We start from the raw sequence: 20,759 nt of genomic DNA, 5'->3' as shown, positions 1-20,759 counted from the left end.
AGTATCAGTAAATGAAATCGATTGGAGTGGAAGGAGTTGCATTAAGTTTGCAGTATGAAGTTGGATTTGCCAGTAGTTACATGCAGGTAATGGTGGTTGATTTCTGTAAGTTATATTAAGATTTTAAAGGTGGAGCAGTGATTGTTCATTAAATTTCCTTGCTTGGTCTCAACAGTGTTTCATAATGAAGTCAAGAGTTCAGACTGTCATAAGTGCCCATCCTGACAAACTAAGCCTCCTTTTTTCCCACTTTGGCTGTTTTTAATCTACTTTTTTTTGGGTTTTTTGTTTTTGTTCCCAAAATCTGATGTGGCATAAATTTACGAAGATTATCCAAAAGTAATGAAGGCTGTTCTGAAGAGTCCTCTAATGCAGTTATCTAAATTTGTGTAAGAACGCGGAGCTGCTGTGGTTGTAATGTTTCCTAATTTGTAACATAACATTGTAATATGAAGGAGTTGTGGAGTTCATAAACATGTAAGAGAGACTGACGATGTGACGTTTCCTTTAAATTTATATCATACAAATTGAAGTACTTGGAACATGATTTCTTATATTTTCAGTGAGGACATTTTCCTTTTTATTTATTTATTTTTTGAAGTATTTCAGAGGTTTTGGTCAATTTAAGACTGTTGCATAACTCGTGCGTCTGTCTCAAACTTTGACCAGAGTTAGTCAGAGTGAATGAAGGCCAGGAAACACAGCAGTTGCATTCTTACATGTGAGCTCATATTCTTTGGCATCTAGATGCGTATGACAGCCTTGAAGTTGCAGGCACCCATGACCTCTGTGTTCAATTGACTCTGAGAAACTTTCAGAATGTTTCCTAGAAAGCTCTGGACTGACTCCCTTTTAAATGGAGTCAAAGGTTAACTTAATTTGTTTCTGAATACAAGAGTTTGCTAACATGCAACCTGTATCGTGGGCTACACAGAAGTAGCAGACCTTTGTGCAAATTGTTACTCACCCTCACTCTTGTCAATAGTAGACTAACTGTTGTCTGATCACCTTACATTATTTAATGGGTATTTGTTTTGAAGTTCAGATCATGACTGCGCCTTTGACGGAGCATTCAAACTTTGTTGGCTCACAAATAAAATTACAAGTGTGGTTTTCTCAACTGTACCCTAAACAATATTTGATTATTTGTTTGTGTGCATGTATGGGTGATGCCTTTGAACACAGACCTAGAGACTGTCTAGGGAAGTCCATTTCCCAGCTGGTTGCTGGGAAATTTCTGTTGCCCACAGTTTGCATGGAAGCGACTGACCTGTCTGCAAACACGAAAATAAGTTGCACCTTTTAAACCTTGAAGGTGAATGTTCTGTGTTTCCAGTTTGAGTTGCACTTCCATGTTTTACTACAGCTCAATGAGCAGTTGACATATGTTTATTCACAAGTTGGGGTCTCCCATGCAACCTATGGGCGACTGAGACCATCGCAAAGGGATTTCTAGAGTAAGACCCTCTTTACCAGAAGTTCCTGACTGTCACAAAGTGGATAAATGGTTGCAAATGCTGCTCTGCTTAAAAACAGAAGTGCATTGTCTGCAATAAACTTTCATCATTCATAAATTAGCACTTTAAACAAAGAATAGTCGTACAGTCAGATATTCATACTTTGCTTTGTAATGTGCAACAAACATGAGAGGGAGAGAGCACATGTCATTATCTCCTCTCTCCTTTAGCATTCCTCACAAAATCCACTTTCCTGAAGGAGAAATCACTTTTTGTGTAAAATTGATATTTATAGGAATTTTGTTGCTCAAAACCTCTCATATCTGAACAGGTCCAACAGTAGCTGTCTGTGACATGATTACACGGTGAATGATTTCCTTCTGTGCAACTTCGATGCTGCACGTCATTACAGATAAAGGCTGTGAGATTCCTGAATCGTGAAGCTGGTCTCTCTGCAACCTTTCTGTCTCACAGTTATCAAGTGTCAAACAGCTGGAAACCCTCTCTTGGCAGCTGTTCATTTCCCACAACTCAGTGTCAATATCTCGTTTTATTTACATGAACTATCATTTTCGCTCTCAGCCTGGGAGTGTGCTGGGGAGTGTAGCAGGAACAATTTCTCAGATTGAAACGCCTCTCTTGTTTCGTTTTGGCTTGTTAAACAAATTAAATTAAATTTTGATAGCTGACACATTCATCCTGTTGCCCAACCCTCTCCCCATGTCATACTTTGACTCATGGTGTAATGTCTTGAGTACTTGGGTTGCAAGAATACTTGCTGACTTAAGTTTTGACCATGTGATTACTTGCTATCCTCAAACCTGTGCCTAGAGCTAAGCTCCCCTACCCTATATACTTTATGAACACTTATTATGGTGCAGTGTTATTTCTGGGGCAGTATGAAATATTAAAGTTAAAGTCTGTCTTTTTAGGACCCGTGATATTGCCATAGCAGGTCCTAAGCGGAAGGAAAAAGTCAGTTACCATTCATCAAAGAGGCTGACCAACTTGTCTGGGCAGTAGGCGTTTAAGCTGCCTCCTTTAAAAGTTGTCTGAAGGATCAGTTACCTCTTTGTTTTATTTCATCAGATTAATTTAGTCAGGTAATGACTAACATTTTACTCACTCTTTAACCTAAAACTAAATCTATTCTTCTTTTCTTAATGTACAACTACAGTGACTGTAGTACTCTGATTACTGCAAAGCTGCAGGTGACCTACAGTCAGTATTGTGGCTGAGCTCATCTTGTGTGCACACAGATGGAAGGCTGAAGCAACAGCTGTTGCTGCTACTTTGCTAACATGTGCCATGTAGAGATTGTGTCGGTAATGCTGGTTCTCAGATGTTGGCCAAAGGAAACACCCAACCACAGGCTTCAAACCAAGATGCAGTTTCCCCCCAAAATATTTTTAGCTTCTTTTTGAAATGAGGGGGGAAAAAAACATGCCATGTAATTGTAGCATCAATACATCTATGATTTCCTGAAGACATTTTTAATTTCAGTTCAGCTTTAAAGTAACATGTTTTTGTGGGAGCTGCCAGAAGCTCTGTTCACTTCCCATCGGACGAGACGGGAAGAACTGACGCATCTATGATGGTGACTCACCGGTACATGCTGATGCAGGTGTTGTATGTTGTGCCAGGTGGTTGAATTGTTCTTTGGCAAACCTTGTTGAAGAGTTGTCGTGCTTTGTCTGGGGTTTGCAGGAGAAATTGAAATCCCATCATTCTTACCTCACTACTCTTGTTTTCTTCTCTCATATTCCAGACAGCCCCGTAGCTTGTGAACTCTGTAATCCCTCAGATTGCTGTACTGACTGCTCACTCTTTGTCCACAGAAAGAATCAGCTCTTGGAGTCAGATTTGGAGGGGTAGAAGACCAGTTGTGGCCTAAACTAAGAGACACAGAGAGAACTGTAAGTAAATGCTGCTTGGTTAAATGTGTACTGCATTGTGTGTGTGTGTGTGTGTGTGTGTGTGTGTGTGGTTTTTATTTTTTTTGTTTGTTTGTTTGTTTTTTGGGGGGGGGACAAGAAGTGTGTGTGTGTGTGTGTGTGTGTGTGTGTGTGTTCTAGTAAATCTTTTTTTTGTATCAACATATAGAAACACACATTACTGCAGATGTGTAACAAAGGATAAACAAAACAAATTACTGTTACAGAAATATATGTAATGCTGAATTATGGCGTGTGCCGCGTGTTACAGCATTGACAAACTGAACAACATAAACAAGCACATTATGAAATCTGCTGTGCCTATGGTCGCCTCTCTGCTTATGTATAGACCATTTTGCAGTTTCTTATTTTCAGAAATGCTGCAAATCACATCCACAAACATTATAAATGGGCTCAAGTTTATGCTGTTTGTTGTTGTCGGCAGCTGATGGGATGTAAGCTTGAGCCCAGTTGTTTCCTAGCAACAGATTTCCCATGAAAGTGTCTGTTATCAAGTGAGTTCATTCCTACTTCACGGTGTTATCAAATACCATAAATAAGTTCTCAGCCTATAGGAAACACAATTTAATGATTTGAAAATATGAAGGATAAATTATTGACTACAAGCTTGGATAATGTTGAGATTTAGAGATGGCTCTCTTTTTGAATCTATAAGAGACTTTATGGATATGATGTGAATACTGTCACATCTCTACCTTAAGTGCTCAAAATTTAAATTCAATTATAAAATGTATGTGTTATATTTAAACATATATTTGAGGTAGTGAAAATGTCCAAGTTACAGTTGGTCAGAGCTCAAGTTAACAAGTCAAATTGCTCAGTCTGTCTGCTTATAAGTTCTGAACCAATATTAACGCTACCATTTGTTACCAAAATACACAGTAATCAGTTTTTACCCTTCAGCTGTAAAAGGCTGATGGGAAGGGACGTCAAACAAGTCTGTGAATGGAATAACTCCTAAGCATAGGAGTAGTTTCAATTTGATACCATTGTTGTATCTACTAAAATCTCGGATGAGTTTGAAGCTGGGACAGAGGTCAGGTTTTTTCTAAATCTTGTAAATGCAAAAACTTGAGAACAAGGCGATGAAGGACTTTGAAATTGATACCATAGGGGTAGCTACTAGGCTAGGAAACTGAGCAGTATCACTGGCTTCCACCAGTATTTTTCTTTGGTACCTTAGGCAGTGTATGTGCTGAGGCAGCAATATAGGCGGGTAACATTTGTTCTGTTCTATTCTTACATATTGAAGAAAGAAACCCACAAGCACAGGAAAAACTACATATGGAAGATTGTGATTAGCGCAGGTGCAGCAGCGATTAGCATTACTGAGGACTTTGTGTTCGAAGGGGGCTGGAGGTGATCACCGAGGGAATGATAATTGATAGGCAAAGGGAACTATGCAAATTCTGATATTTGCATATTCTCCCCCTATAGCATAGATGGTGGTGGTGTTAATCAAAGGGCACTTTGCAACTTCCCTATTGACAGTGCATGTTTGAAAGGCCACAAACACAAGAACCAGCTATGTGAACAGTTGCACGGAGCTTAAATGGCTAATCCACCACTTATTGTGCATTGACTTTTGTTGACAATAAAACAAAACCTTTTTCCATGCATAACTAATCTTAGAGAAATCAAATTGTTTCTTGTGTTTGAAAGGGGAAAATAAATCTGCCGTTATATTGCATTTGCTATCCATCCATCCCTTTTCTTCCGCTTATCTGAGGCCGGGTCGTGGGGGCAGCAGCCTAAGCAGAGAAGCCCAGACCTCCATCTCCTCCAGCTTGTCCGGGGGAACACCAAGGTGTTCCCAGGCCAGCCGAGAGATTTAATTTCTCCAGCGTGTCCTGGGTCTGCCTCAGGGCCGCTTCCCAGTGGGGATATGCCCGGAACACCTCACCTAGGAGGTGCCCAGGTGGCATCCTTATCAAATGCCTGAATCCCCTCAACTGGCTCCTTTCAATGTGGAGGAGCAGCAGCTCTACACTGAGCCCTTCCCGGGTAGCTGAACTTCTCACCCTCTCTCTAAGGGAGAGGCCAGCTACCCTTTGGAGGAAGTTCATTTTCGCCGCTTCTATCCGCAATCTCGTTCTTTTGGTCACTACCCACAGCTCGTGAAATTGAGAGCTTCGCTTTTACACTCTGCTCTCTTCACCACGATGGACCGGTACAGCGTCCGCATCACTGCAGCCGCTGCACTAATCCCTCTGTTGATCTCCTGCTACATTCTCCCATCACTCTAGAACAAGACCCCTGGACACAAGGGCCCTCCGCGAATTGTTACCTTATCATGGTGGAGGGGTTTGTGTGTCTCAGGGATCCTAGGGGCTATGTTGTCCGTGGGCTTTTGCCCCCTGGTAGGGTCTCCCATGACAAATTGGTCCTGGGTGAGGGACCAGACAAAAAGCCATTCAGAAGACTCCCGTGAGTGCACGATCAAGGGAACAGTTCCCCCTGCCTGGGATGGGGTTACCGGGGCACCGCCCTGGAGCCCGGCCCGTGGAGGGTCCCCGAGGCCAAGCATCTGGTGGTCAGCGTTTTCTGGTTTTTAAATGATCAAGTATTATAACTTAAACTTTCATTAGGGCTGGGCCATATTATACCGTTCACGGTAATACCGGTATAATGTTAGGCAACGATAGGAAAATGAAATATCGCGATAGAATATGAGTAAAACGCGCATGCGCAGTGCCTTTGTTTTCATACGCACATGGCCGATTGTTGAGTGAAACAGATGAAGCCCTTAAATCTGGGAGTAATCTGGGTCCTAAACTCCGTATACTTCAGGTCAAACGAACACTGCAGCATCACTAAGAGTTAAAAACTGTCTAAATTCTTTCATCTTTAATAAAACGATCAGCATTGCTGCTTTACCAGGTGTAACTATGAAGTTTAACTTCCAGGCATCCATGAAAACAAAATGTATTACATTTAACGGAGTTAGAAGCTAGCAGGAAGCTAGCGGAAGTTAGCTCGCTAGTTTCGCTAGTTACCTAAGCATGATATAGCATGTTCTGACTGAGAGATTTCTGAAAAAAATCAAACGTACAGCTCTGCTATCACTTCCAACATAAATGAAGACAGGAAACTAAACAGCAGTGACGTTTGTAGGGTTACTGAAGTTGGGCTAGCTGGTATATAATGATGTGCTACGTGATCGCTAGCGACACAGCTATGTTAGCATAACATAAACAGTGAAGCTGGAGGACGAACACTAACACTTTCCCACTTATAAAAGTTAACGTTAAGGTTCCTCATGGTTAGAGACAAATGCAATCGCATGGCAGGATGCTGTAAAAGGACCAATCTTCAGTCAGGAGAACAACTGAGATAATCCATCCACAATATGAGGTCAGTCATTAATATACTGCAACAACATGGGAATAGAGCCGCTGCCAGAGAATTCAACATTAATGAATCAATGGTACAGAAGTGGAGGAAGCAAGAAGAATGAGTTTAATAAAGTTTGATTTATCTGACTGCTTTGTTTCGCTTAATGTGCCTTATAATCCCGTGCACCTTACGGTCCGAAAAATGCGTACTGCACACTGCAGTTTAATGTTGCAAAGCACCTCTTTTTAACTTCAGTGGATATTATACATGGTTATGCTCAGGATATGTCAGCCCATTTCTACTGGAAATGCCTTTTGGTTAAACTTTCAGCAAGGAATTTGCATTTGCACTGTTACATTTTTATAAAGCTTTAATGTACATAAAAACCAGCTTCTTGTTTAAGTGAAAATAAATGGAAGGTTGTCTTTTTGCGCTAGTAATGTTGTGGAGTTGTATTTTGTCTCGCATCAATTATATCGTCAGTTATATCGTTATCGCAAATTTTCAAATATATATCGTGATAAATGTTTTTGGCCATATCGCCCTGCTCTAACTTTCATATAAAAAATCTTTAAATTCAGAGTAACTTGATGTTTGCTCGGCACGTCAAACCTTTCTGGCTATCGGAAACTTTCCCAATCAAAAGAAACAGCATTGGCAAACTTGTCAGATGATCAGAAAAATGTATTTTTTGTGAGACCTCCTTTTTTGAGTCATAGTAAACAATACTTTAGATATGCAAATATTGATCATTTTTTACCTTGATCTCCATTCAAGTGTGACCTTTTTTACTTAATAAAAAAAAAAAAGTGTTTAGCACATTGCTCCCAGTTAATGTGAATGTGTTTTCTGCGTTGAGCTGTACGGGTGACTCTTCCATAAAGCCAAGAGTGTGGTGCAAGGCATGAATTATTCATCCCATGCACGCGCTGGTGAATTAAAGGTAAAGTAATAGCACATAGCTGAGGCTTGCTTGGCTCACTGCTGCATTTTTAAAGTGTGGATTGGCACTCAAATGTCCAAATGTTAACGTTGTCTTTCCTCCTAAAACTGTTGCTCTGCTCTCATGGACCGGATAAAGGACATTTGATAGGGAGTTTGAATAATTCAGGTTGATGGTCTGGGATTGGATTTTCTTTCAAGTTTAACTTTGTCGTTTGTATTGCCACTTGGTGCTTTTTGTTCCAGACGTGAATGCTTGCTATGGTGACCTTTACAAAAACAATAAAACAAGCATATGCATATTTAATATGTGGTGATTGCCTGAGTGATGGTAACGAGATGGCTTATTGTATAAATATCAGTGCATGGGTGCAATAATGTGACACTCTTCCTCTTTTCATGAATGATGGAATTGTTATCAAGGAGGAACTTGACTCTGAAATGACAAATATTTCTACAGAAGAAAGATGTATCGTTATTTCTGATGGTAGAACAGTCACTGAGCTGTGCGTTTGCCTGCTAGGAGGAGTTTTTGCCTTTTTATGTTGAGCATATTAAAGAATAGCCTCCCGTCAAAAGCTGACCTTATGCGGCTGAATATCTGTAGGAGGTACACTGCTGTCATTTTCTGAAAAGGTTCTTTAAATTTAAATGCAAAACTGCTTCCTAAGCAGACTGAAGGACTGAGATTTCACTATCCTGTGTGTCTCTCCCTAATCAGTCCCACACCTCTCACCCACTCATTCTCTGTAAATAATTCAGAACAGCCTTTTGCCTACTTCAGAGAAGAGCATTCTCACAATGATGATGAGGGATGGCCAGGGATGGTAAAAATTGCTGCTAATGCACATTTCAGAAATGCAGAAAGTTTAAATGGCTGTGACATTTTAAATCGGGACCCACTGCTGGTAATTGGCTTTGTGCGTATCTGTGGATAGTCACACAGGTCCAATAAAACACGAGTGAAAGTGTAGCAGAAAGGATTCAATTGGATCTTTAAATAAATGCTCTCATTTTTCACATTAAAGAAGGGAAGTTATTTAACGGGACTCTCTAATATGTTAAACCCTGTAAAGGCTGAACCATGAGAGTTTTTGAAGCTGAAGTGTTTATTGAACCTTCTGACAGATTAGTTTGAATTTGAATCAGTGTTGCTAAATCCAGCATTTGGGGGCAATTTATCATTGTCCCAAAATGATCATTGGTCTCAAAACGTCGTGAATCAAATATGATAAACTTGGTGTTACAGTAATATAGGTCACTATTTTATGAGGCCAGACTCACTGTTTATTTTCACACCCAATATTTGACTAAAACTAACATTGGCTAAAACACCAAAGTTTAATCTCTCATCTGCAACAAAATCTTGAGATTAAAATAAGAGCTATATGCTACTTTTCTTACGTGATGATGATGTTTGTTTTCATGAAACCAGTTTAAAAAAAATGGACGCCCTAAAGTTGTCCTGATACATTTGTCCATGCAGTCTGTTGAATTAGACGTATATTGATCCATTTAGCTAACCTCTTGTAACATGACTAACGCCTCATCTTTTCTTGTAATTTGGAGATGATTTTAGTTAGAGGTGATTATCTTGCCAGTTGTTTAAATGAGTTCTGTATGGGGATTATTAGTTTTAAATGATTTATTCATTTCCATCAAGACATGGGAAAACTGTAATAAAAGTATTTATAAAACTTAAGTAACCGATTAAGCTTATACCTCAAACCTGTTTGTTCATGAACAAATCAGCTGCTGGTGTGCTGTTTTGTCTTGTAAAGCTGCGTAGAAACGTGTAACACCAGTAGGTGTTGATGTAAGGGTCTGTTAACTGTTGAAGGGCGTGGTTAACTCTTGATCAGTTATTCATGCTTTTGACTCCTTGTTCAAAACAGGAAGTCCTATGTCCCTGTGTTGGAGACAGGAAGTTGTAACTTTTCTGTGTCTGTTTTCATTGTCCTAGAGTGAATGAATGTTATTAATGGGGTGTGGGTTTGTGTGTTTGCGTTTGCACAGCCTTAAGTAGTGAGAAATGATCCTAAATTAGCCTTTTTATCAGCAGCTGTTGGATATTTTCGGCTTTGCCCACTAGAGTGCAGCCTACTCAGAGGAAAAAGGATTGCCTGCATCCTTAGTCAGATATGCTTGTTGTATGGTATTATCACATTACCTATAGAGACACACACAGATGTGTGGCTGTCTAAACTCAGCATGAGTGTCGGTTCTTCATTGTACAGATTGACTTCAGTGTAATTTTTTTCTCAGCGTGCCAACATTTGGATACTGCAGGATAATTAAGGACATCATTTGCAAGCCCACTTAAATGTTTCACTAATTGCTTTGAAGAGATTAATGGCAGCATGTTAATTATCACATATTTGCCACTTGATTAACCAATGAAATAATTAGTCAACAAATTTGATCTTTTTAAAGGGCGTGTGTGTGTGTACACTCCTAGAGATTTAAATTATTCAGACTGGTCACTGAGTATTATGAATAATGTTGCATGAATGCTTGAGTAATGTTCAGTTTTTTGTTATTTTGGAGTCTTTGTTTTGCCCTTTAGGTTTCTTCATTAACGTCTACACCACATTAGAGTGTTTACATTTAACGGTCAGACTGCGCTAGTGTGCTTGACCTCACAGAAGGCAGCATTTTGTAAAAATGTTGAAGCTGAATTGGAGAAAAAAGAATACATTAATTGGCTTTTAAAAGACTTTAGTTTACATACATAATGTCTCTTACGTACGCTCCATGAACAGCTGAGTTTCAACAAAAACATCACATCACTCGTTTTTTTTTTTTTTTTTTTTTTTTGGACCTGTCTGCATACCCTTGGTTTTATGCAACACTTCTAATTGACTCTTTCAGAGTTTGGAGTTTTAATTCAGACCCGTTACTTTCAGGTAGAGGTCGGTGAGCTACAGCAAGAGTGGGAGCAGCTATCCTTCTCTCTGAGCTCTCACTTTACTTTCAAATGCCAAATTCTCAGCACAGTTGTTGTATTTGACAAATGTGAATTATGAGATGATCAGACCACAGTAATTGTGAACTGTGTTGATGCAATGTGTAGTTACTTTAGCTACCCCCCTGAAACCCTACACCTTAGTCTACACCGTAACCTAACATGCGTCTCCCTAGAAAGGTAGATTTATCACTTTTTTTTTGTTTAAAGACCTACAGCATTCCTGGCTGACCTGGCATTTAAGATTTTCAAATTGATATCATACGTTTATCTACTGGGAAGCTGAGAGGTAGCACTGGTGACTGCAAGCGTTTGTCCCTCTAATTTTTCCACTTCTTTAAACAATAAATGTAATAAGATGTGTCTGATAAATTTAAAAGATGTCCAAAAAAGTAGCCGGGAATGCAGAGGAAGTGCTGTGGTGGTGCTGAACAGGCCAGTTGTTGTGTTGACTGGCTTGTAGTTGCATTTCAATGGAAGGGGCACATCAGGTTACAATGTAGATTTCCCACTGAAGCATAGTTCAGGTGCAACTCCTGCTGGTTGCCCAGTTTCTTTGTGGAAAAGAGAGAGGAGCTGTAATGGGTTTGTCAAGTGGGGAAGCGACCTTGTTGCCATGGGTTGGAAGACTGCTGGCTGTAAGCTACTTCAGATTTTCATAGCTCATGCTTCACACCTCAAAGTGGGGCTGCTCAAATAACGATATATATCGGATGACAATATAAAAACGTCTATCGTTTCATTTTACGCTATAATTTGTTTTGTGGTGTCGCAAAATAAACTGTTTACGGCAATATTTTTTTCATCATTTTGATGGTCACTGTAGTGGCTATATTAGTTAACGTTCTCTCTTTCTCTTATAGTTAATATAACCACACTATGGACAGACAAGTGCCTGTTTTTATGCCACTGCGTGTCTGCTTGTTTATTTTCCACATAAACCTTTCACAATAAAGCTCAAGATCCCGTTGAGACTTCAAAATAAACTGAATCACTTGAAAGAGTATGTAGAGAGTTTACGGATGATAAGCAAAAAAAAAAGAGCCGTCAGGTGCTAAAAAATAAATCTTAGATTCAAACGTTAGAACAAGCTTCACCTGCAGCACGCCGTGTAATCATGTTTCATGCATCGGTTAAAACATTCGACTCCAGGTACTCGACGCCCAGCTGGAAACACTTCATGCAAGTCGAGCTGCCCGAGATTCACAGAATTTACAGAAAATGTTAAATTTTCGTGATTTATATAATTATCGGGACGATAACGACGATACATGTCTTATATCGGGATATTAGCTTTTGGTCATATCGCACAGCCCTACCTCAAAGTATAAAAAACTCATACCACTTCATTGTATGGGACTTTTTAAGAGTGTAGATTGGTTTGGATTGAGATAAATGAATGGAGATTCACCAATGCAGGACGTGATGGAACTCTGTACAGTATAGACTTTGTTTGGTAATTACTATATTCACTTATTCTTAGCATGTCATGGTTATATTTTTCCTATGTTATATGCAAAGCTCCGTGAGCTGCCGACGTGCCAGTTAGATGCTCTATAAAGCTGCAGTGTGTAAGCTTTGTCGTTATTTCTTCGTCTGAGATTCTGGGCTGTGGTGCAGCCACCCTCCTTTTATAGATCAATACTGAGGCAGTGAGCTGACACAGTGAAAAGCAATATTCATAAATAATGAACAGAGCACCCTTTCACCCTGCCCTGTCTGTCACTCCTGGGCAAGAAGAGAACAAAAGTATAAACACATGTATTTAGCTTACATTTTGCCAGACACTGCCTCAGTGTTGGTGACTGCATTACGTGTTGGCACGCTTGCCTGCTTCCTTGTTCCGGGCTGATGGTGTTATACCTTTTGGTACAGATTGTCTCTGATGATTGCAGATAAAGCCTTTTGTGTTTGGAGTGTTTCATTTCTCTCCTGATGGGCCGTTTGTTTTTGGATAGATGGCAACCCGGTGATTGAGGAAAGCTACGCCATTGAATCACAGTGAGCTGTCTTATGTAGTATCATTCCCATCAACAGCCCAGAGATGTGCCAGTGAGCACTGATAACAGCTTTAAGTGCTTCATCATTTCTCTTTGCAGCAACTTTTCATGTTAGGCACAGCTCGTACTTGGTCACAGCTGTACATCAAATGTGATGCACCTCATTGAATAAACAGATGGAACAGTTTTTACATTTTTGCAGTATTCCCACAAAATGAGACTAACAGTCATTTGTAGAGTGGATCTGTACATCGCTAAATTAAGGGCTCTGTGGTGAAGTCTAGTTTGTACTACTTCAAGGTGTGTTGAAATGCAATACAAAATGAAGGACAGAATTGTTCTGCTTACACGGAAAATAAAACTGCTCGGTGCACAAACTGAGAGTTGACATTGGACATGAAGGCGAAGCGTCACCTCCTGCTAAATATTGAAGTAAAGTCTGTTCAGTGCGTAGCTGTGTGCGTTTTATATAACAAACGAGAGTCTGCTGATGCTGCCATACTTGTTTCGATTTCACTAATCAACCACAAGAAGGCAGGTAGGGGAATGAATACAGGAATGGTCCACAGCATGCTTATGGTGATCTAATACATGTGTGACTGCTTTGACCAAGGCACCAAAAATGGCGCAATCTTTTGGTTACAGCTTTGCTGGTTGTTGTGTTAACGATGATGATGATGATGATTTGAGAGAAGAAAACCTCCACTTGAGGATATTGACCACACAAGCACATTTACATCGGATTAAAATTGAAATGACACCAAAACTCAACAAAAGCATTAGTAGTCATTGGTTATAACTGAGGTTGGCTGGGGAGATCGAGTGTCATGAATTTGTATTTTCTTCCTGCTGGGTTTTAATATGAAACTCATAAAACCCATTCTCATTTCTTCCAAGAGTGCAGCCTTTGCATATTATTTGTCGTTACTGAATATGAAATGTAATTTTTATGGCTACATATTTTTTCACTTTCTTTCATTACAGTTTCCTGCTAGTGATTGTACCAAATGTTAGGTGTTGGTTATGAGACAGAGCTGAGATCTGCTGGTAAATATGAACAATAGCTGTCTCTTTTTGCTTTTACTAAGCTAAAAACACAGAAGCCCTCCGACAACAAGGGTCACAGCTCTCTCTGTTTTCGGACATGGCTGAGGCCCTTTAATATCTGTTCTGAGTCTGTGCTGGGCATCAGTGCCATCCTCTATGGCACAGGTGTTGAACTCCAGGCCTCTAGGGCCGGTGTCCTGCAGGGTTTAGATGCGTCCTTGATCCAACACAGCTGATTTAACTGACTAAATTACCTCTTCAACATATCTTTAAGTTCTCCAGAAGCCTGGTAATGACCTGATCACTTGACTCAGGTGTGTTGACCCAGGGTGAAATCTAAAACCTGCAGGACACCGGCCCTCGAGGCCTGGAGTTCGACACCCCTGCTCTATGGTGTAGTGTTATGGGGCAGTAGACTGAGAATAGCAAAGAGAAACCTGCTTTACGAACTCACCAGGATCACCTGTAACATTGTAGGTGTAGAACTTGATTCTCTGGTGGTGGTGTTGGAAAGCTTTGAATATCAGGAAGTACTTCATGTGCTGAGTCACATGCCAAGGGCATGGCCTGGTCCATCCCTAACATGTTTGACAACTTAAAAAAATGTTTTTCTGTCTTTCTTTCTTTTTCTCTTTTTTTACATTTTGAAACTTCCTATCTTATGTAGCAAAGCTGTTTACTCCTGGGATTCATAAAATATTCAGATTCAAAAATCCCCACCAATATATAAATGTTTGAGAGGTCCAGTTCAGTTCCACCTAATTAGCTGATGTGAAGCTTGGACAGCTATGGGCTGCAGTAGCCTGTGTTGACATATGTTGGCACTTAATTAAGCATAACTACTCTTGGTGGTCATTATTAGCATATTCTTGGCTTGACAAATTTCTCCCTCTTTCACTGTCTTTGATGTTGGTGATTTCTAGTTGTATAACACTGTGTGCCATTAATAGAAAGCTATTGTTGGTCCTTCAAAAGGGGCCCAGTCTCATTTTATTGTGCATCTGTCTTTGTCTTGCTGTTCATCCCGCCCCTCCCATTCGTTGTTTTTCCCACTTTCAAGGAGCTCAGGCTTTATGAGCTCTGATAACTATTAGCTTGAGTGCTGAATAATGTGCAGGTTGTCCCTGAGCACAGATTCCACAGGTTGAGCATCTGTGATGAGGTGAGCGGGGAATGTGTGGGTTCAACAAAGCTGGGACATGAGACACAAGGGAATTAAAAAGGATGTATATTGAATATGCTGCAGGTGTTTAAACTAGGTGTGTGCAGGTGGCATGTGCCATGTAAAACTGTGCTCTATTAGTTGCTCCATTACAAGCTTAATAACTAAATTACTGCAGTGGAGCAAAATAACAACAGATTGCAGAGTTCCTCTTTAGTTTTTCTTAATCAGTTAAAGTAACTGTCACACTGAAGATTTTCAGCTCTTTATTTCCTTCATTGTTACAGTGATCATCAGCAGCAAGCTGACCACAGTTACAGTTTATCACCCACCATAATAATCCTGCCTCCACCGTTATTGTCTCCTAAACGCTGGACCCCTCCCCCACCGCATCCTGACTGTATCCTGCTTATCAGTCCTCCTGGTGCTTGCTGAGTGGCTTGGATTTCTTATAATATTCAGTCCACTGCTTCCTCAATTAATGGAGCAACTCGGAGCTCGAATGTCATATGAGGAAAAACATTTTAATCGGCAAGTTGGAGGAGCTCAGTCTGAGTGGCTTACCGCTGGAGGAGGAGGTGGTGGTGGGGTGCACAGTGGTGGCAACAGCCTTGTCGGGGATAGCATCCTCATTGCACAGCAGTCGAAGGCAGTGAAGGGAATGGAAAGAAACGGATGGAAATTGTGAGAGACAGAGGGGAGTAGTGTCAGACACTGCGTCCGGTGTATTATTTGCAGCCAAAATAAGGTGTTCTGTGGATGGAAGTGAGTTTGGCCAAAAAAAAAAAGAAAAAAAAAAGGGGGAGGGAGACTAGAGCAGGAGGCGTGTTGTTCAGAGATAGAAGTACAGCAGAGGGAGTGGAGTAAGTGGGAAGCAATCACAAGGGAAATGGACCGACAAACTGTACTTCCCAACTCAAGTACCTTCACTGTGGATTAAGGTGAGCCGCAGCATCTGTATTTTTACTAAAACCAGCCTTATCTCTGGCGGGAGTACCTGTGGATTAGTGCCATGTGGAACACAGTACAGCAAAGGCATCAGCTTTGAGGACAACTGAGGGGATTCAGAAAGGACCAGGAAGTGGCTGCGGCTCACAGCTAGTCTCTTTTCTCCACACCCCAGAACAGCCAGGCTACTAATGAGCAAGTCGATGTGTGGCTGTGGCTGCAGCATCATCTCCTCTCTGATGAAGAGACTGGGCCGCACAGCTTGCTGCTCAGATCTCCTCTCCTGCAGCCACACTTCAGAACAGCTGCAGCGACTGGCCACTGCCTGCCCACCTCGACCAAAGGTAATAGTGTGCCAGCTTCCATTGACACAGCCACGTCATGTGTCCGGAGACACTGGAATTGTGCTCTTTGTGAGCAATTCAAGAACCATATAGGTCCTGGCAGCATATGAGGGTGGTGAAGCGTAGTGTCCTTGTGTATCTGCTTTGGTTGTCTGAAATGATTTTTCAGGTATAAGAACTGTGCAACCAAGGAAAGCGGCACAGTAATTGATTCTCTAATGGAACCAGGTGATTTAATGGATGTCTTGCTGCCTTGACAACAGTAGACTTGCTAGCAGGGTGCACAGTCACTTAAATAGATGCCTTCAGTCTGCATGTGGTTTACAGTGATTGCTGCTACCCCCCTCCCTGTTGGAGAAAAAGCTTTTTCTAATGGAACAAATAAAAGCCAAACAAGACTGTGCACACGTCTGAGTGCCCTTTCACATTCGGCTGTGTGTGACGAGTGTTTGACTTTACTTTAATGCAGGTTTCTGTCGCATGGCTGTAGCTTCTAGGGTTCCCTCTGCTTCCCTGCTTGTTGTGCACACGATTGTTTTAGTAGTAAGCTGGCACTGAATGGGAATTTTAGCCCCTTCCAGAGTCTTCCTGGCAGTTGGCCATTCTCACAAACAGAGGAGATTGATTCTCTTGGTTTCCAAGAAGATTTATGCTCTCATGAGTAATGATTTAAGAAAAAAAATCCACAAAGGAAAATGTTGTGGTATTATTGAGCTGTTGCATGGCAACAATTCAAATGAAAGAGAGGTAATGAGTGACGATTTTAGAGTACGTGCAGTGCTTATAGACAAAGCCTTAATATCCCTTATGTTGAACAGAAGTCATTGTTTTCCAGAGGAAAGCACTGACATAAAATGAAACATTTTGCTGTGGAAATGAATGTGGGGAGATGATATCCCTCCAATCTAGCAGCTCAAGGACTTGAGTTTCACTTTTTCCTCAGACATCACAGGGCACCAGCTCAAAATAGAGACATTGATTAATTGCTTCTGCATCGAACTGAAGGGGAAAGATGTTTCAACAAACGCTGTGTATTTATAGGATTACAAGAAACCATCCCAAATATTGCGTTTCTTATCTCAAAGGATTAATAATTGGAAACGTCACTCTTTTAAGGCTCACAAGGTTTTGTGTTACATGTTGCAGTCTAGAGGCAGAATGTGTCCTTCAGCTTTTATAATATTGGTCTGGTCCATCTTTGCTAATCTCCTTCTGTTAATGCAGTTTAATTTGGGCAAAGTCACTATGCAGTGCCACATTTTGCTAGATCTTCAGCTGCATCTGCGATGTTGTCTGAACAACCAATATTTCCCTGACACTGGAACTGTTCAAGTCAGTTCAGTGTGATTTATTGCTCCAATTTGAAGTTGAGCTCAGTCTTCTAATTTTGTTTCCTTATTCCCAACATGGTTTGTCTCGTAGATAAATCCACTGGCGTTGAAATGATTCCCCCCCCCCCCCCCCCCCCCCAGCTTAGGACAGATTTTTCACTTTATCAAAACTGGAAATAATTCACTGTTTTTTAGTTTTCAAAACCATTATCAAACACAGATATACTCTGTGCAAGTTAACATGAATTATGTCATTGTTATTGAAAATTCAACGCATTACATTTGTAATGACTGCGGAACAAAATACTTTTCTACAGCTTAAGTAGCATTTTGAGGCTTACCCTGCTATTTGTAGTTTAAATACCTGCTAAGGATTTAGTTTTAAAGACCATGAACTGTATTTTTGAAATTTAATGTATGTTTCTTTAACACTGGACAAGATGATTTAAGACCTACACCTTTTTTTTATTTTTTTTATTTTTTTATTTTTTTTATAAATTTAATAAAGACTGCCCAAAGGGCATTCAGGCCTAATGAGTCGTGATGAACAATTAACATGCATTTATTGAACTTGCATTGCATATTGGCCTGGGACTACCCTAGAAATTATTGAGAAAATACATTTACAGGCAATTTCAAATTTCCTGCCAATTTCAAATTTCCTACTTCTGGCATCCACATATTAGAACTGGGACTGGACTGCAGCTCAGTCTGCTTTGGGGTTTTTAGTTTGATTCGGCAGTCATTTGAATGCTGTAGCTGTTTTAACACACAACACTCGGCTGTTATAGTGTAGCTCAAACACAAGGTTTCAGTGTGTTCTTGGTTTATTTCTATAGCCGGAGGAAACGAGTTTAGATGCAGGCTGTGTGGTGGGGCAGGAGTGTTGGCTGGCTACACTGACAGAGTTAATGCATACCTGTCCACCCCGTCACAGGAGCTAGAGAATGGTCCAAATCCATCCAAGAGAAGATGGCATGCCTTTGCTGTTGAGTCTAAATGTTGAGTTTGTGCACTGAGACTCAAGTAATGTCTGTGTGTACCACAGCTGAAGCTTCATCTATGTGGTGTCAACTTGGAACAGCATACAGAATAAAAATCCCTAACCCTTCCCCAACCAGTAGCTGTACTCAGTGACTGCCTGGATGTCTATACAGATCAAATCCCATTAAAACAAACAAAAAAAATTAAATAGTTTTAATTTGAATGATTTGCATGTTATTGAGCGACATTCACTACAGCCTAAACACAATTTGGGCTCCCACAGATTGAGACCAGGGATGTCCATGCTCATGTGGCACACAAATTACAATCAATTTGTGTATGAAACACACCTGTCCACAATCAGTTTCTTCTATTCCAACCTCTCCACCACCATGGGTGAGACAAAAAGGGCTGTCAAAGGATGTCAGGGGCAAGATTGTAGACCTGCACAAGGCTTTAATGTGTTACAAGACCATCAGCAGGAAGCTTGGTGAGAAGGTGACAACTGCTGGTTCGATTATTTGGTACTAGGAAAAATATAAAATGATAATCAATCACCTTTGGTCTGAAGTTCCAAGCAAGATCTTACCTCAGGGGATGAGGATGATTATGAGAGTGGTGGTGGATTGGCCCAAAGCTGCACAGGATTGTTAATGATCTGAAGGCAGTTGGGCCCGCAGTCACCAAGAACACCATTGGGATTATGCCTATGTAATGGAGTGAAGTCTTGTAACTAGGACTGGGCGATATATCGAGTTTTTAAATATATTGATATATTTTTATACGAGATATGAGATGTGACAATACCGTTTATATTAATATAGTCTACGTTACGTTATAACTATACTGGTGGAGCTGCAAGTTTGCCTCTCTTTCGTCCACTTTTGTCTCTACGCTGCGTTACTCTGCCTCGCCTCTCTCCTTCACTGAACACAACTCCCCCTCCCCCATCACTTCACCTGTAGGCAATGACAAGATGGACACGGCAGCTATCAAAGAGGAGCTGGTCGGTAAAAAGAAAACAATTGGAGATTACTATTTTAGTGTTGTCACCGTGACGTTAACGCCATAACTGCATTAACGGGGCAAATCTGTTAACGAGTTACCACGGATCACCCCGTGCGTAGGGCTGGACGGCGTCAGCGCGTTAACAAGCTAACCGCGCTAACGCGTTGACGCCTAAAATCCTTTCATTTTCTTAAAAATCGACAGTGTGCCTTATGTATGAATTCTGGTTGTGCTTACTGACCACGAACAGATTTTATGTGGTACACAGCGCTTTCAAAAAATGTTTTGGTACGACTTTGGTAAGCTACGGAGCTGCACTGCTTAAAGGATTGTTGGAGCATTACGGCTACCGAGGAGCCTCGCGGAGTAAGACGTACTCTGCTTCAGCGTAATATTACCGTATTGTGTGTGTATGAGGACCACAAATGGCACCTGTTAAGAGACATGGTTACAAAGACGATTTCAAACTCAAGGCTGCCAGTCACGCAGTAGAACTTGGGAACAGAGTCTTTGTTATTATGCTCTGCGTCTTTTAGTTTACATTTTGACTGCACAATTGTGAGCTTTTTGTTATGCACAAAAATAACATTTTTATTTTATTTATGGATCATTATTATTTAATAAATGCTGATCATTTATTTCTGAGTAAGTTTTTTTTCTTGTATATCTACACTGTATCTTAATAAAAGTGCCTATGTGAGATTTGGGACACAGCTTTGACTAAGAACTCTTTTTGTTCTTACTTTATGGCTTTAAAGAAATATCGAGATGTATATCGCCATCCAGCTAAAGAATATCGAGATATGAAGTTTGGGTCATATTGCCTGGTCATGTTGCCTAGTCCTACTTGTAACTTGACCTCCTGTGTTTGGAGGAAGGAAAACACACCATCCCCACAGTTAAGCACAGAGGTAGAACCATTTTGCTTCAGGGCTGTTTGTCTGCTAAGGGTACAGGGTGATTTTACTGCACCGACTCACTGGAGATTAGTCGGTGGACAGAGCTCCAGCATGACAATGACCCAAAACATACCAGAAAGTCAACAAAGGTGTGTCTAAAGAAGCACATTAAGGCCATGGAGTGGTCGTGCCAGTCTCCTGACCTCAGTCTTGTAGAAAATTTGTGGATGGAGGTGAAGCTTTGAGTTAAGTGGCAGCCAAGAAACCTGAAAGATTGAGTTTCTGGAAAGAGGAGTGGACCAGAATACATCCTGCGAGGTGTGCAAACCTGGTGACCAACTACAAGAAACGTCTTACAGCTGTGAATTGCCAACAAGGGTT

General features: G+C 40.8%; 1 protein-coding gene across 5 annotated transcripts in view; it reads left to right on the top strand.

The window, feature by feature from the left end:
• The window catches only part of fbxw7 (F-box and WD repeat domain containing 7), a 133,151-nt gene that overhangs the window by 20,745 nt on the left and 91,647 nt on the right, over positions 1 to 20,759 (top strand). For all 5 annotated transcript variants that reach the window (XM_080302492.1, XM_080302494.1, XM_080302491.1 and 2 more), the window contains one exon: positions 3,296 to 3,373. The gene's annotated coding sequence lies outside the window, so the exon portion shown is untranslated. The remainder of the gene's footprint in view (positions 1 to 3,295; positions 3,374 to 20,759) is intronic.

The sequence above is a fragment of the Astatotilapia calliptera genome, chromosome 6 (assembly GCF_964374335.1).
Source record: "Astatotilapia calliptera chromosome 6, fAstCal68.1, whole genome shotgun sequence".
Taxonomy (NCBI): Eukaryota; Metazoa; Chordata; class Actinopteri; order Cichliformes; family Cichlidae; genus Astatotilapia; species Astatotilapia calliptera.
The sequence above is the reverse complement of the archived record's forward strand: the minus strand, read 5'-3'. Positions and strand labels throughout refer to the sequence as shown.